Source organism: Anomaloglossus baeobatrachus, chromosome 8, assembly GCF_048569485.1.
Source record: "Anomaloglossus baeobatrachus isolate aAnoBae1 chromosome 8, aAnoBae1.hap1, whole genome shotgun sequence".
In the NCBI taxonomy this organism is placed as follows: Eukaryota; Metazoa; Chordata; class Amphibia; order Anura; family Aromobatidae; genus Anomaloglossus; species Anomaloglossus baeobatrachus.
In genome coordinates, this window is record NC_134360.1 from 37,794,427 (window position 1) to 37,813,542 (window position 19,116).

Below are 19,116 nucleotides of genomic sequence, written 5' to 3' on the forward strand. Positions count from 1 at the left end.
GGAAGCCACTCACCAAGCAGGACCCCCAGAAGCCTGAAACCCTTTAACCCCTATACAGGGATTTGGAATTATACAGGGCCCTGGAGATCACTACCTGTCGAAGGCTGCAGTCTGATGAGAGTAGTCGTCAGGCAGGGTCAAACCAGGAATAGCAGAACAGGGACAGAATCGGCAGACAAGGACGTAATCAGAAAACGTAGCAGAGGTCAAATCCGGATCGGGCAGCGAGGTACAAAAACAGAAGGGTAGTCAGAAACACGCAGAAGTCAGCACACAGGAATCACAAAAAAGAATAGGGCGAACCAGGAGCCAGGAAATCAGAACTATCTCTGGCAGAGGTCAGCAGACAGGAGGGGAACTAAGAAGGGTGTGGTGTCTTCCCATTGGCTGTAGCTGAACACTGGCAACTTCAGCTGGAAGACACACGCCACCCACAGTCAGCCAGTGGTACTGCAGATCCCAAGATAACCCAGCCCAGTGGATGATCGGAGCCTGCGCCCACCGGTGCCGCTGGCATCGACTCCTCTCCAATCACCAGCACCATCCATGGCAGGAACACGGCGTCGCCTGGCGATCGGAGCAGAAGTCGCCGGAGCAGACTCCGGTGTTGACGCAACACTTACCCGAGATGAATACTGCAGCTTAAGTGAGGTGCAGTACCCTGTGGCGACTGAAACCGCAGGGGCACCACACTGGCACTGGTAGGAGACAATTACTAGCACCTCTCCTGTATACAAGGTATAGGGGTATGTTGGGATATTGCATATAATGCGGCTCCATACGGTAGCATTTTACATTTATGGCAATGTACGGTCTCTAGTTCCTTGTTATGACACTGGTCAGGCTTTTTTCCATATTGCTGTTGTGTAAATGGATAACTATACACCAGTAAAGTTATTTTTAGAAGGAAAAAAAAACCATGAAAAGAAATCTAAAAATAATGTCGGGTTCAAGGATTCACTGAGCCAAACAATTATCTTGTTTCCTTTGCTACAGAAATAGCAGCTTCTTCTTCCTTGGCAGAAGATCCAGGCTGGAGAGGAGCAGGGGAGCGGCCGCCGCTGCTCCGCGCCCAGATATTGTGACACTTAACTTAGGCGCCACTCCTGGAAGAAGCCACCATTAAAGCTTTTCACCTTTACAGCCGGTATATTAACTCTTCTGCTGCTGCTTCTTAAAGTTGCAGGCTCCACTTTATCTTGTATATTGGGAAATTGCATATATTATTGGAATTGATCTTAGAAGTGGAAGCGATTTTCAGGGCAATCGTCCATATTTAGGTGTATGGAGGTCAGAAACTCCAAGTCATATAACCCCGTGATGCTTACACAATACATCCAAGCACGAAAGTGCCAGATTGTGTAACCGGAAGCTTATGTATGGGTGTAATGAGTGTGTGTGTGTGTGTATCTATCTATCTATCTATCTATCTATCTATCTATATATATATATATATACATATACATACATATATTCTGCTATGTATTTATAAATTAGCTAATAGTAACCTTGGCTTTTTTTCTAGAGGGGTGAAATCTGCATTAAATTCTGCTTCCCAAAAGAAGAGGAATCTCCAGGTGACATGGATTTTGTTGCAAATTGGCCATAGATTTGCAGTAATTTTTTCTGCTTTGTATAGATGTATCCTAATTCCAGGGGAGGTGACAGGGAAGATAAGCGGCTATGGACACCTTCTTTGGAAGAGTCATGCAATAAAAAAATACTACAATGAAAATCTCTGCAAATCTGCAGCAAAATCCGCTGATTACAAGGATGCTGATTCTGCAAAGAGTTCACCGGTGGCAAATTACAAAGTTGATAGTCAGTCTATAAGACCTTTACATTCTGACTGGTGCGCCAATATATTTGTAACCGAGATGCTCATTATTAAAGAGGACCTGTCGTGGAGACACCAGGATCAGGGGTTCTCTCGTCCACTGGCTTCGCTGTCTTTAGGAAGACCACACAGACTAGAGCTCCTCCAGCTGATCACTCGTACTCCTTCCCTGTGGGCAGAACACTACTCAGACAACACAGGGTGAGGATACCACACTCCGGTAAGACTTTATTTGGTTCCTAACAGGCAACAGCATATAGTACATTCAGAGCAAGGACGCAAGATGGTGCAAATGACATTCTCATCCTTCCGCTGACTCGCCAAAGATTAGAACCTCCGCAACTTAGGGGCATCCAGGACCACTACCCCAGTCAGCAGAACCCCCCTTTTGGTACACACCCACTAAGAAGAGGTAGCACCAAGCTTAGGAAGCCAACCGAGCACAGGTATGTGGCCAGGAAACTAGATAGTCTCAACTTGGACACTCCAAACAAATTTGTCAACTGTGTTGGGTAGTGGAGCAATTCTGTAATCCATTAGCTGGAACCATGGTCCCTAAGCTGAAGTCCTGTAGAATCACAATGGTGATTTTTCTGCTGTGGCTGGCTAAGGGGACTACTAAATAAATGGCAACCCTCCGGAACGGTTCACCTTTCAAGGACATGGATTAGAGTGGGGCATGACAGGGGGCTTGCCCCATTTGAAATAGAAAATATCTCCAGCTTCCAAATGCATAAAATCAATTTCTTTTAATCATGGCTTGCCCCATTCGTTGACACACCACGCAAGAGCTTAGTATTTCTGCACCTCTTGAGTGACCCTTGGAAAAAAACAAAACAAAAACTATGCAGCAGGCAAGCCCGGATCTTTTTGACCGCCATGTGCCCAGCTGCAGGGACGTAATTGAACAAGAGCAACAATTGGAGTCAGTACTGGTGGGGTACACAAGCTCATAGACACGAGTCCAGGGTTTCTCTGGGTAGGATGTGGCAGGTGATGGCATAGTCCCAACCTAGGTTCCCCACACGAATTTGTGGACTCAGTGTTGGGTGGTGGACTGAGTAACTGTGGAGAAGAAGCGCATATAGGGTTTTGCCCGATATGAGGTTAATGTGGGTATTAGGACAGGCACATACCTGCTGTAGTTGTGATAGGCACAACTCCTTAAAAACACGAAAGAAGTAAGAATGGTGGTCAGCAGCAGCCCCGATGCAAGCGGTAAATTCAAAAGCGCGTTTTTGATTTTGTCCTGATGAAGAAAATGGAAAGGTCTTTGAAACACGTTGACCTGTGAAAATAAAGAAAAAGGAATTCATCATAAACACTGGATCTGTGGTTTTTCGCGCAGCATTTAACCCATTTTCTTTTAAAACCTGCTTTTGAATTTACCGCTTGTTGGGTAGTGGAGTAATTCTGTAATCCACCAGCTATAACACTGGTGATAGAAGCAGGCCCCTTTATATGTCCATTAGCTTCCATTACAGGGCATTGTGCTCCACAGGATAAACATGGCTGTTCCCTCAATGTTCACTAATTCAATTGTCCTCCAAGTGATGCAGACTAGTACACCGCAAAGGGATGGCGCAATCTGTAATCAGCAGGCATTCCATAATTAGTATACAAAAAGGGCACCGCACCGGCCCACGTGAAACAGTGGCTCATACCCCTTAACTCACTTAACAAAGGAACAAAATGTCTATCATAATTAAAGGGAACCTGTCAGGTCCAATATGCACAAAGAACCACGAGCAGTTTTGGGTGCATATTTCTAATCCTTGCCTAAAGGTACCGTCACACTAAGCGACGCTCCAGCGATCCCACCAGCAACCTGACCTGGCAGGGATCGTTGGAGCGGCGCTACACGGGCTGCTGGTGAGCTGTCACACAGGCAGATCTCACCAGCAACCAGTGACCAGCCCCCAGCCAGCAGCGACGCGTGGAAGCGATGCTGCGCTTGGTAACTAAGGTAAATATCGGGTAACCAACCCGATATTTACCTTGGTTACCAGCGCACACCGCTTAGCGCTGGCTCCCTGCACTCCTAGCCAGAGTACACATCGGGTTAATTACCCAATGTGTAGTCTGGCTATGTGTGCAGGGAGCAGGGAGCCGGCACTCGCCGCGTGAGAGTGGTGGACGCTGGTAACGAAGGTAAATATCGGGTAATCAAGGTAAGGGCTTCTTGGTTACCCGACATTTACATTGGTTACCAGCGTCCGCAGAAGCCGGCTCCCTGCTTACTGCACATTCAGTTGTTGCTGTCTCGCTGTCACACACAGCGATCTGTGCTTCACAGCGGGAGAGCAACAACTAAAAAATGGCCCAGGACATTCAGCAACAACCAACAACCTCACAGCAGGGGCCGGGTTGTTGCTGGATTTCACACACAGCGACATCGCTAGCAACATCGCTGCTACGTCACAAAAGTCGTGCCTCAGCAGCGATGATGCTAGCGATGTTGCTTAGTGAGACGTGGCCTTAACAGTCCCTGTATACACTAGCATAAATAAAAAGATCTATAGAAAAAGTATTTCTAAAGATCCTTTATGATATGCTAATAAGCGCAGGGACTAGTCGCAAATTCTGAAGCTGTCTAATAGAAAAAAAAAGAAACTTTCTTTTTTGCCCCTAACAACCAATCACAGAGCAACTTTCTTTTCGTATGGCGCTCTGGTAAAATGAAAGCTGCACTGTGATTGGTTGCTAGGTGCAACAGAGATACTCATTGCATTGGGCACCATATATAGTAGCATTAATAATTCTATGAAAAATCTGGCATTTTTCATGAAAACATTGGGGCAGGTTTAGCACAACTGTTTACAAGTAAATCCTGTTTTCGTTGTCCATAGCAACCAATCACAGCGCAGGTTTCATATTACCAGAGCAGAATATGATATGAAAGGTGAGTTCTGATTGGTTGCTCTAGACAACAAAGACAAATTGCCATAAATGAGGCACAAAATGTGTGAAAGTTAACCATTTGAGTGCCGCACACTGAGTTTTAGACACTCCGCTTCATACAATCCGATTTCTTTCCTCCAGACCTTAATGTTTTCCTAGTCATCCCTGACAATATGTCGCCCCCTCGCACAATGCAGGACGAGATGTTTTGGCAGCTGGATCTCTGCTCTCCATCCACTACAACAAAGGGAAAAGGAGAGTTGTTTTTGGGAAGTGACTGCTGTAGAAGTCGGCTGACGGGGCGCCACAGATTCAGGACGTTAATCCCCCGGGAGACTGAAATATGCCAATAAAAAAAAAAAAAGAGAAAGAAAGGAAAAAACATATCAGCCAGAAAAACGAGGAGCGCCCGCCCTGACACCTCGCAGAGCCGTCGCCGCTATTGTGCCACACGTCTATGTACACATTGACCATAACCCTCATTATATCCTATTGACCCAGAAATGTCCGTCTTTCTATTGTCCTGGTGATACGACGACAATAGAAAATGCTGAACTTGGCATCAGACACAGACGGCTCCATCCTATAAACCATATATTTGTATTTTTAGTATAAATGTCCCTGTTCTCCAGAATCCGGCGTTGTTTTTCTTTTGTTCCTTCTCCTCTCCATTCTTGAGATATGGCCCCCCTTTCCTGTATATAAATCTGGTCTTTTTAGCCAAGTGGGTGGGGTCTGATGAAGATGCCCTCAGTGAAAAGTTAAGGATTTCACCCGCTTGGCTGTCGAGATTGGTAATATACAGAGAAAAGGGGGCCATTTCTCAGGGACAAAAGAAAAAAATCATCAGATTCAGGTGAACAGCGGCATTTACAAAGGGGAAGGAAAAAAAACCCAAAATACATTTATGGCAAGTGACAAGTCGCCTTTAAATATCATTTTGTAGTCAGTCTGTTTATATAAAGCTTGTTCCAGACATGTTTATGGTTTGGCAGATGCTCTGGCTACATGATGTCATTAATAAATCCGGGTAAATATATATTTTTTCCTCCTGGAGATAAGCGGCACCAGGCTCATGTTATTGCCGCTTATCTCAGTGCCTTTTAATTGACTGGAATGACAGCCATCAGCTGTACAATCCTCCCAGTGACTATTAGGGGGTCAGTGACAGCACCAGGCAAGCACTCGCTGGACTGTGGGGTACATGCTCTACCCCCTTATCAAACCCAAGGGTGGAGCAGACGAGGGAACCAATGTGACGCTGATCTGAGTTCTGGGCATGTACAGTATATCACATAAGTGAGTACACTCATCAGATTTTTGTAAGTATTTTATTATATGTTTTCATGGGACAAAACGGAAGATCTGACCCTTTAAGGCTAGGTTCACATTTCCGTTAAATTGTATCAGTCTCAATCCGCGGCTCTGGTAAACAACGGCATCCGTTTAGCGGATTCCGTTGTGTCCCATAGACTTGTATTAGTGGCAGATTGCGACTGATTACCTTGCGTTGCATCCGCTGCGCCGCGGTCAGTCGTTTTTGGACTGACCGCCAGGCGGAAACAACGCAGAATGTAACGTTTTTCTGGCCGTCAAAATGAACGCACCGCGCAGGAATCCGTCGCAATCCGTCACGCTTGTAATGTATGTCTATGGTGCTGGATTCCATCGTAATCCGTCTTACAACGGAATCCAGCGCTGGATTCCGTCATGCTCTACTGAGCATGCCCAGCATGTTTGGCACACCCACTGGGCTGTCCCAAACACAAACGAATCATGACTGATCCGTCAAAAAAACGGACGCACAGCGGATGTAACGGACGCGACAGATCAGTTTTTTCACAGGATTCCTGTGAAAGGAATCCTGTGAAAAACACATCTGTTGCGTCAGTTGACAACTAAAAAACGACTGATCCGTTGCTGACGGACCTGACAGAAGCAAAACAACGGAAATGTGAACCTAGCCTAATACAATGTACAGTGTCAGTGTGCAGCTTGTATAACAGTGTAAACCTGGTGTCCTCTAAATAACTCAGCACAAACCCACTGGTAACAAAAGTGAGTACACCCCAAGTGAAAATGGCCAAATTGTGCCCAATTAGCCATTTCCCTCTCGATGTCATGTGACTCATTAGTGTTACATGGTCTCTGGTATGAATGGGGGGTAGGGGTGTTACATTCGGTGTTCTCTTTCACAACACTCTCTCATACTGTCAGTGTCTCATAATGTCACTGGAAGCTCAACATGACTCCTCATGGCAAAGAATTCTCCGAGGAGCTGAAAAAATGAATTGTTGCTCTACATAAAGATGGCTGAGGCTATAAGGAGATTGCCGCCACCCTGAAAATGTCCTGCAGCACGGTGGCCAAGACCATACAGTGGTTTAACAAGACAGGATCCACTCAGGACAGGCCTCCCTATGGTTGACCAAAGAAGTTGAGTGCACAAGCTCAGCATCATATGCAGAGGTGGCATTTTCCGAATAGACGTTTGAGTAGGGTGACACGGTGGCTCATTGGTTAGCACTGTATGGTGGCTCAGTGGTTAGCACTGCAGTCTTGCAGCGCTGGGGTCTTGGGTTTAAATCCCACCAAGGACACCATCTGCAAGGAGTTTGTATGTTCTCCCCGTGTTTGCGTGGGTTTCCTCCAGGTTCTCCGGTTTCCTCCCACACTCCAAAAACATACAGATAGGGACCTTAAATTGTGAGCCCTAATGGGGACATGGTTGCAAATGTATGTAAAGTGCTATGGAATTAATAGCGCTATATAAATGAATAAATTTTATATATTATTATTATCCAGAATTGCTGCAGAGATTACAGGGATGGGGGATCCGTCTGTCACCTCTCACACATCACATTGGTCTGCATAGCTGTCATCCCAGAAAGAAGCCTTTTCTAAAGATGATACACAAGTTAGCCCACACACAGTTTGCTGAAAACAAGCAGACTAAGGACATGGATTACTGGAACAGACCTGAGGTCTGATGAGACCAAAATAAACTTATTTAATTCAGATGACACTGACACTGTACATTGTATCACAAAGTCAGATCTTCAGTGAGGGGTGTACTCACTTTTATGATATACTACATAAGGTCTACTTTAATCAGTAGCAAGTGGGTAGGAGCTATGCATCAAATGACACCCCACTTCCCAAAAAATAAAACGTGCTAAACAGGGCCACTTGTTAACAAAGTGGAATGATATGATCTGTGTGTAGCGCCTCTGGCCTCTACTTTAAATGTATTGGCCCAAAGTGGACAGAATAGTCATTGGGGCTATATTTGAGAGAACACTGTGCGGAAGTACCAATTTTACTACCCTGGTGGCATCCTTACCCCAACAAATGCACATTTTACCATGATCCCACTTAGGGATAAAATCTGTGTTTTACAGTTACATTTTTTTCTATGGAGAGAAAGTCCAAGTAAGTTAAAAAAAATAATAAAACAAAAATTTACACATTGTCCTGAAATACTAGTAGTGACCACTAGGTTGCGCTGCAATATCCAAAACAAAGCCATGCTGTAAATTCTGACGTTTTGCGGCGGCTGACACTACTGTAAACTGTAATTTGGCTCCAGAACTGAAACATGAAGCCGGTTTCATCTCAGCCAGGCTGCAAAACGTGGAGTAGTGATCAGGGCAGCAAAAACTCAAAATAGGTCACATTTACTCAGCAAACACATATGTTACTGCACCCGCCGGAGTGGTGCCTAAAGGGTCTTGTAAATACAAATAAATGAGTGACATATTATATATATATATATATATATATATATATATATATATATATATATATATATATATATATATAATCTATCTACTGTGTGTGTACACACATATATACACATATATATATATACACACATATATATATATATATATATATATATATACACACACACATATACATATATATACACACATATACATATATATACACACATATACATATATATACACACACACATACCGTATATATATATATATATATATATATATATATATATATTATACACACACACACACACATATAGTGTGTGTGTGCGTGCGTATCTGAAACTCCCCGATATACGTTTTGTTTACTTTTCTCACCATTTTGAAGATTTCTGTTTGCTGTCACTGAATGAATATTCTTGTATTCACATTGGTAAATACTTAAATGAGACCTGGCACCATAAATAATTTATCACACACACACACACACACACACACACACACACACACAGATAGATATAGACTATATATATATATATATATATATATATATATATATACACACACACACACATTATATATAGATACACACACATTATATACAGTATATTATACATGTACTGTGTATGTAAATATATATATATATATATATGTGTGTATAACACATATCTATATATATATATATATATGTATAACACATTATATATATATATATATATATATATATATATATATATATATATATATATATATATATATTATATATATATAAAATACACACATTTTTTTACCTCGTGTAAGTACCATTGCTCTCCTGAATCCGACACTGTTTTCTTATGTCCCTTACCCTCGCTGTTCCTGAGATATGGCCACCTATTCACCTGTTTTTGGGGCTGGAGATTGTCTTTATTAGAGAACTGGGTGGGATCTTACGGAGAATACTTGATGACCACACCCACTTGGCTAAAAAATCAAATAAATATTTATTCACAGGGAAGAGGAGGCCATATCGCAGAAACGGAGAGGAGCATGAACAAAAAGAAAAATAACAACGGATTCAGCGAAAAAGCTGCATTTATACCAGGTAGAAGAATTGCAGATTTATGGCAAATAACAGGTCCTAATTAAAGGGGTTGACTATCAGTCCAAATAAATGGAGGGGTAGCGTGAATATATGACTACCACTTCATTGAAATGAGAGTTACAGGACCCTTATTCTCATGATTGGTCGGCAATGGGCAATGTGTTGTCAATGGCTCCAAGCCATTCAAAAACTCTCACAGCTGAGGGTCTGCTACACTTGTATCCCCATTGTGTGAAACAGTCTGGACTCCAGCAGACACAGGATACCGGCACTGATACATTGATTGCTGCTAATGTGTTTTGCTTACTGAGGGTTGTTTAGGGAGGATATAATTGTGGCAAACCCACAGCTATGAAAAGTTTTAAAGGGCTTTTCTAAAATTTTGTTTCCAGGGGTGCCCTGCCCTGAAGACCTATGGTCTAGTTGTGCACTCTCTGATACCACAGCAACATCGGAGGAGCAAAGGGATGCTAAACTTGGCCAGATCATATACACCAGCTATCTGGCCAGTTTTGGATCAGCGCTTACAAACTATTAAAAAGAGCTTGTAAGCACTGTGCATGCTCAGCCACACTGTTGTACTGCAGAGTTGGCCAGTAAAGACACTTAGCTACTAGACAGCAAGCAGTAAACAATAACATTGAAAATCCCTTTAATCTTAAAAACGGAGATAATCTTAATAGGATTCACATTAAAGATTTGATAGTTTTAAATTTTGCAATTTTAGCAAATATTTATGTTGAAATAGCCCCTTTAAATCTCAGTCTTCGAAAGATCTTCCAATCCACCGACAGCAGCATAGATCAGATCACGAAAATGATGAGGAATGGAAACTCTACACAGATTAAAATGTTGCACACCCTTTCAGCATATAAAAATTACCCCATTTTATCTGCAAGGCATCAGGTTGTCCTGCAGATTATCCAGCGCGTGCTTGTCCTTCTGATTGTCCTTCCTATTAATAGTTCGTTTTTTGCACAAAGTAATCATTTTGTTTCTTTGCACTACGCTCTGAATAACGATCCCGGCCATTTTTAGAACTGTCCTTCATCGTTAGGAAATATTGTATCCGCAAATGAATGGACCTTTGTTGTGGTCTTCAGATCGCAGGCCTGTGCTGGTATACCGGCGGAGCGCTGCAGTGATGCCAGAGGGTGCAGACATAGCAGTCGCACCCAAACGTGGAGGAACCCAAGGGCATCTCGACCACCGATATGATGACGCCAGTAATATTAATGGTATGGAGTTGGTGGTGGGCCTGTTCAGATCTTGCTTTAGAGTTCTGGAGCTCCGTCAACCCTCCTAGCAGGACCCACAGGTGCCTTTTTTACCTTTAAATTTTGCCACAGATGTCATCAACCCCAACTACCATTACCCCAACTGACATCGCCCCAAGGCAATCAGACAGAGCCAAGGTGAAGCGCCAGAATTGGTGCATCTAATTTGATGCCACACTTCTTAGGTGGCTGCACGCTGGTATTTTTAGGCTGGGAAGAGCCCAATAACCATGGACCTTCCCAGCCAGATAAAATCAGCCCCCAGCTGTCTGCTTTACCTTTGCTGGTGATCAATAATCGGCGGAATCCCACGTAGTTTTTTTTTTTTTTAAAACAAATTATTAGATTAAACTTCTTTGAGCGCCATATGAAAGATGGAAGGGAAGAGGAAGAAATTGGGTTGTGTAGCCGCGCTAGTCACCACCTTCGGAACTTATCAATGATTAATGTCTTTTTATTTTCATGCACGGTTCATCGCGTTTCAGGAGTACTCAACTCCCTTCATCAGGACATCGGGCAAAAAAATATCGATCTTTACAGATCCGGTGTGATTGGCAAAGGAACAAGTGTTCAAATTCCCTGCAGCGCCACCACAGGATAAATGGAGTATTACACAGTTTTCATTAAAATAAATGGGCTGGCTATGTAATGCATGTCCATACTGGGTCCTTCTGAGAAAAAGGTGCTGCTTGTGGTCCAGAGAAGAGTATTGAGCGCAGCAAATGACCCTAATGGACAACCCATTTGATATTAAAGAGGAACTACACCCATTAGAACCCTTCTTTGGGGTCTGACATGGTCTCAGAACAGAAGTAGAGCGGAGAGTCATCGATGCGACACAAAAGTAGGTGAAAGGTATATATCCGTCCCTGTGAACTGATCTGTTGCAATCCTAAGAATTATTGATGTCGTAACCATGAGCTGCTCTGATACCTTATCTATAGGCTTCAGCTATCCGCAATGTCAATAAAGGGGAAGGAGATCCGGACCAATCAGCTTCTGCGTGTGTGATCACCTATGCAAATCAGGGCAAGGTTGAAATGCGGATGTTATGCTTTATATTACAGAAAGGAATATACAAATCACATTCTGCAGAAGAGTGCAAGAATAAAACACCGTCAAAAGAAAAGATGGGGCGTGCCGAAAGCGGTCAATGCCCTTTGTCTTTATCCTACAAATCATATAAAACAGGTAATACCAGCTGAAAGGCTTATTTCATTTTAAAAAAACAAAACCCACTCCCTAAAAGCTTCAGATTTTACATGGAAACCATCAACAAGCAGGCTGATATTGTTACGAGTAAATATTCATTCTAATCAATGTAAATAAATTAGCAAATGGATAAACAGTTATAGCTGTTTTGAAGCTATAAATCCAGATTCCCAACGTGCCCTGGCTGTAAGGGGAATGTTGCTGGAATGTCCCATCTGATCTCATAAAAACAAAAAGATCCAGAAAATGTAGCTGAGGAATGCAAAGCTAATATCTGCATTATATTACATGGAAGGGCGACTGCTCTGAACCGTATTCTTACACATTTTCATTTTCCTATCTCTCTACTGTCAGGAGTAAATAATGAACCAAAATATAAATAAATCAATAAAATGATTCCGGAATAATGCTCAAAATTCCCCATTGATTGTATTTATACTCAGTACACGAGTTGAGCCCGTCTGAGCATCCTACTGCTCGTTAGGAGTACCGAGCACCCGAGCATGGTAGTGCCCACTCATCACTAGTTACGAGTACTGAGCAGCCGAGCATGGTAGTGCTCTCTCATCACTAGTTACAAGTACCGAGCACCCGAGCATGGTAGTGCCCGCTCATCACTAGTTACCAGTACCGAGCACCCGAGCATGGTAGTGCCCGCTCATCACTAGTTACGAGTACTGAGCAGCCGAGCAGGATAGTGCCCGCTCATCACTAGTTACCAGTACTGAGCACCCGAGCATGGTAGTGCCCTCTCATCACTAGTTACGAGTACAGAGCACCCGAGCATGGTAGTGCTCTCTCATCACTAGTTACAAGTACCGAGCACCCGAGCATGGTAGTGCCTGCTCATCACTAGTTACAAGTACCGAACACCCGACCACGATAGTGCCCGCTCATCACTAGTTACTAGTACTGAGCACCCGAGCATGGTAGTGCCCGCTCATCACTAGTTACGAGTACAGAGCACCCGAGCATGGTAGTGCCTGCTCATCACTAGTTACGAGTACTGAGCACCCGAGCATGGTAGTGCCCGCTCATCACTAGTTACGAGTACAGAGCACCCGAGCATGGTAGTGCCTGCTCATCACTAGTTACGAGTACTGAGCACCAGAACATGGTAGTGCCCGCTCATCACTAGTTACCAGTACTGAGCACCCGAACATGGTAGTGCCCACTCATCACTAGTTACGAGTGCCAAGCATGGTAGTGCTCGCTCATCACTAGTTACGAGTACCAAGCATGGTAGTGCTCGCTCATCACTAGTTACGAGTATTAAGCACCTGAGCATAGTAGTGCTCGCTCATCACTAGTTACGAGTACTGAGCACCTGAGCATGGTAGTGCCTGCTCATCACTAGTTACGAGTACTGAGCACCAGAGCATGGTAGTGCCCGCTCATCACTAGTTACGAGCACTGAGCACCCGAGCATGGTAGTACCCGCTCATCACTAGTTACGAGTACTGAGCCCCTGAGCATGGTAGTGCTCACTCATCACTAGTTACGAGTACTGAGCACCCAAGTGTGGCGCCCTGGACAAGCCAGGTCGTCACAGGTACTACACCAACACACCCCACACCCCGGCTAGGCACACCTAAGTCAAACACAAATCCTTGTTGCCTTCCTCCAGGGGCTGATGTCCACACCAGGGGGTGGGCCAGGCGGTTGGTCCCGCCCACCGAGGAGTTCACAGTCCTGGAGGCGGGAAAAGAGTTTAGTTTTAGTTTGGGAGAGTGAAGTGGTAGCAGAGGAGACTAACCGTGTCCGGGTGTGTGGCCCGGGCACTCAGCAAGGTTGGCAGACGGTGGTGACCGTCTGCAGGAGAGGCTGATTGGAGTGAACCGTACGGACCGGGGACAAGCGGTGGCCCGCCGGTACCGGATCGGGGAGTGAAGAAAAGCCAGCGCCATCCGGCAAGGCTTACGGACCCCGACCAGGCTAGGAGTCGCCGAAAAACCGGTCAAATCCGTTAGCGAAGGGAACCTCCGGGGTTTCCCAGCAGCCAAGACCCGATTGAAGGCAACAGCTCACACCGTAGAGGGAAACACAGTCACCGCCAAGGCTACAGTTCCCAGGGCCAGAGCCTGCGGGCAAAAGGGGCTCCCTCAGCATCCATCCAAGCTGGGGAGCGGGTTACCGGTGGGAAGCCATTGGAACCGTAAACACAACACAGGTGCAGGGAAAGACAGTCACCATCAACCTACCGGGAGGAAAACAACCGCAGCCGCCTGTGGGGCCCGTCCATTCAGCCGTTTGTTTGACCAGAGACTCTGTGTGAATTACTGGCTGAGTGAGTACCACCGTGCCATGCGGCATAGCGCTGCCCCCGCAACCCTGCACCTCACCAGGCCCCGTAACCCGCCTGCCATCCCTAAACCCTCACCGGGGCCCCGGGACAACCAACCCCCCTACCCACGGAGGGGAGAACCAACATCCAAGCTGCTCCCTGTCATCGCTCCCGGGATCCCCATCAAGAGCAGCGGTAGTGTCACAACTTCACCACAACCGTGGGTGGCGTCACGGACAATATCCCCAAACCGCACACCAACCCCCCTTCCACTCACGGGCGAGGAACGCCGCTCGAGTCCCCGGGATCTGGCCCACTGCTCGAGCCACCACCAAGCAGCAGCAGCAGCCGGACCCGAGCAGTGGGTGAGCGCAGCGTCCCCTCCTATGCCCGCGACAACTTGGCGTCACGAACAGGATCTTACCGCTCTGCCGTCTGGTAGAGGTGCGCCTTGTGACTGCCGGAGGCGTCCGGCTGAAAATTTGGAGAAGCCGCCATTTTGGGCGCGAAAAGTCCCCGCTCGAGCGTCTTCCCGAGTAGTGGAGGCGCGAAAACCAAAACCCCGCCCCTGTAGAGGAGGAGCCGGAAAAAGACTAAGGGGGACGGATGGCGTCTGGCCGCATGTAGCCCGCGGCCGTGGAAGCAGGGATGCCGGGACTCTGCGATTTTGTAGTTCCTGGAAGATACCGCTATCAACATGTCTGCCCCGCGCAGCTACGCAGAGGTTACAGAGCCGGTGCCCGGGACAGCGGCGTGACTTAGGGCCCGAACGGCGGGGATCTGCCGGCGCTACCGTAGTCAGATATGTCTGCTGATGGAGCAGTGGACCGCGGAGGTGGAAGAGGTAGCTGCGGTTGCTCAAGTATACGGAATGGAGGCCATGATAGAGGAGCTGGTGAGTGACCCACGCCCCTGTGTCCCCGAGGGACCGGCCGTTGCGGCTGAGGGACCCGGTCTACCCCTGGCCCCCATGCTGCCTCCGTCTGCCCTGCCCGTGCACCCCGCTGCTGCTGGTCCGTCTGACATACATCCCATCATAACGGTAGCTGAAGGAGTGGTGAGCCCGGAGACTGCGGCAGCTGGTGGCAACCCGCCTGGTGCAGGGACAGACGATAGTGACTCCGGACCTGATACAGAGCCTGTTTCGGAGGAAGACGAAGGAGTCGTCGCCCTGTATGGCATGGAGGCCACTTATATCCCCCGGAGCGGAAATAACGGATACCGGGCGGCCCTTCCTTGCTGCGCCTGCTATACGCTGGAGGGGCTGGTGCCTGTGGTCTTCCACCCGGAACCGGGTGAGGAGGATGAGAGTGAGCAGTAAAGTCAGCGGAGCCCCGCTGCAAGTTGTCCCCGTTGGGACCACCTGTAACAGTTTGAAAGTTTTTGAATGACAAGTGAAAAATGAATCAACCGAAGAAGTTACCTGATTGAACCGTGATTGAACCGGCCATTGCCGGCAACTATTGTCCCCGTAGGGACTTTCTGCAACCGTTGCATAAGAAACTGCTTATGGACATGCCTGAGAACTTGCAGGGCAACCACAAACTTAGTGGAATGTAAATAAAAATGTTTTTGGCTTGACACCGTTACCGCCTCCGGAGAGGCTGATTTGGGAGGATGGGCCTGGAGGAAAGGGATGGCCCAGGCCCGCCACTACCGTAACCGGTGGCGATCCTCCGCGGGTTCAGCGGTCCCCATGGACGCGGGTCCCCTGAAAGAGACAGAACCCGCTCGGGCAACTTGGTGCTGGACTGGGGTCAAGGGGTGCTGCCTGTTTCTTAGGGGCAGCATCAGGGCCAGGTTGTTTGGGTGGGAAAAGAGCGGAAGCCGTACCGTTGTAAAATATTTTATAATGCTTTTACATGTTTTACCGTTTTACTCTTTTCCAGTTGTGAAAATAAAACCGGTGATGGACGGGCAGCCCGAGGACGGTCTGCATTTTACTAAGGGGGAATGTGGCGCCCTGGACAAGCCAGGTCGTCACAGGTACTACACCAACACACCCCACACCCCGGCTAGGCACACCTAAGTCAAACACAAATCCTTGTTGCCTTCCTCCAGGGGCTGATGTTCACACCAGGGGGTGGGCCAGGCGGTTGGTCCCGCCCACCGAGGAGTTCACAGTCCTGGAGGTGGGAAAAGAGTTTAGTTTTAGTTTGGGAGAGTGAAGTGGTAGCAGAGGAGACTGACAGTGTCCGGGTGTGTGGCCCGGGCACTCAGCAAGGTTGGCAGACGGTGGTGACCGTCTGCAGGAGAGGCTGATTGGAGTGAACCATACGGACCGGGGACGGGCGGTGGACTGCCGGTACCGGATCGGGGAGTGAAGAAAAGCCAGCACCATCCGGCAGGGCCTACGGACCCCGACCAGGCTAGGAGTCGCCGAAAAAACGGTCAAATCCGTTAGCGAAGGGAACCTCCGGGGTTTCCCAGCAGCCAAGACCCGATTGAAGGCAACAGCTCACACCGTAGAGGGAAACACAGTCACCGCCAAGGCTACAGTTCCCAGGGCCAGAGCCTGCGGGCAAAGGGGGCTCCCTCAGCATCCATCCAAGCTGGGGAGCGGGTTACCGGTGGGAAGCCATTGGAACCGTAAACACAACACAGGTGCAGGGAAAGACAGTCACCATCAACCTACCGGGAGGAAAACAACCGCAGCCGCCTGTGGGGCCCGTCCATCCAGCCGTTTGTTTGACCAGAGACTCTGTGTGAATTACTGGCTGAGTGAGTACCACCGTGCCGTGCGGCATAGCGCTGCCCCCGCAACCCTGCACCTCACCAAGCCCCGTAACCCGCCTTCCATCCCTAAACCCTCACCGGGGCCCCGGGACAGCCAACCCCCCTACCCACGGAGGGGAGAACCAACATCCAAGCTGCTCCCTGTCATCGCTCCCGGGATCCCCGTCCAGAGCAGCGGTGGTGTCACAACTTCACCACAACCGTGGGTGGCGTCACGGACAATATCCCCAAACCGCACACCAACCCCCCTTCCACTCACGGGCGAGGAACGCCGCTCGAGTCCCCGGGATCTGGCCCACTGCTCGAGCCACCACCGAGCAGCAGCAGCAGCCGGACCCGAGCAGTGGGTGAGCGCAGCGTCCCCTCCTCCGCCCGCGACACAAGCATGGTAGTGTTCACTCATCACTAGTTACGAGTATCGAGTACCCGAGCATGGCAGTGCTCACTCATAACTAGTTACGAGTACCAAGCACCCGAGCATGGTAGTGCCCACTCATAACTAGTTACGAGTACTGAGCACCCGAGCATGGTAGTGCCCGCTAATCACTAGTTACGAGTACCGAGCAGCCGAGCATGGTAGTCCTCGTGTAGCGCCCCTGAGGCTTCAGTCGCCACAGGGTACTACAGCTCAATTAAACTGCAGTATTCATCTCAGGTAAGAAGGGGGTTAATCACCAGTGTCTCCACATTTATATTTTACATACAGTGTAGGTGCTTTCCCACTGGGGACTGTACTAGGGTAGATAGGGGGGTGGCCATCACGAAGCATGGGATTTTTCCAGTCACTAGGAAAACCACCTGAGGGACGGGCACCACTTGGAGTAGAAATAGGAGCAACCTTAACACAATGTTCAGTCAAGTCTAGCCAGGACTCCAGTTCTGGCGACACAACACCACCATTATTCTTCTCTTCTTTCATGGGCCTAAGGCTTAGAGCGGGACGCTCAGCCCGGGTTCCTCACTCCTGGAGGGGCAACTCTTAGAAAGGACACTTTTATAATACAGGTGGCTACCTCTGATTTAACCGGGATTGGCTGGTGCCCAACACGGCGGTGACCGGTACCTCCCGGGCAATCTAAAGAATTGTGAGTAAACCACCTGGAACCACAGAGACTGTGTCAGCCTTGTGATTGCCGCCGCCCCGCACTTTGGCACCAATGACCATTACTCCCCTGTTCATGCTACCCGGGGCCTGCTCCACCTGTGGGGAGCAGAACTATCTTTGCTACTACGACCATCTGCTCCAGAGGTCAGCGACAGCAGCGGCGGCTAATTCCCTGGCCGCGTACTGCAGGTGGCATCATGAGACAATCCTCCTCACGCTCATCCACTACTACCCTCATCCTCTCCACCACCCGTCCTCCTCATCCATCCCCCTTTATTGTACAGCTCGGGGCCACGGAACCGAGCATGGCCACCTGTGACATCCCCTGACTCGACACCATCACCAGCCCTGGCGATAAGTATTTAACCCCTTGCCCCGTGGGTGCTACACTCACTCATCACTAGTTACGAGTACTGAGCACCCGAACATGGTAGTGCCCGCTCATCACTAGTTACGAGTACAGAGCACCTGAGCATGGTAGTGCCCGCTCATCACTAGTTACGAGTACAGAGCACCTGAGCATGGTAGTGCCCGCTCATCACTAGTTACAAGTACAGAGCACCCGAGCATGGTAGTGCCCGCTCATCACTAGTTACGAGTACAGAGCACCTGAGCATGGTAGTGCCCGCTCATCACTAGTTACGAGTACAGAGCACCTGAGCATGGTAGTGCCCGCTCATCACTAGTTACAAGTACAGAGCACCTGAGCATGGTAGTGCCCGCTCATCACTAGTTACGAGTACAGAGCACCTGAGCATGGTAGTGCCCGCTCATCACTAGTTACGAGTACTGTGCACCCGAGCATGGTAGTACCCGCTCATCACTAGTTACGAGTACTGAGCACCCGAGCATGGTAGTGCCCGCTCATCACTAGTTACGAGTACTGAGCACCCGAGCATGGTAGTGCTCACTCATCACTAGTTACGAGTACAGAGCACCCGAGCATGGTAGTGCC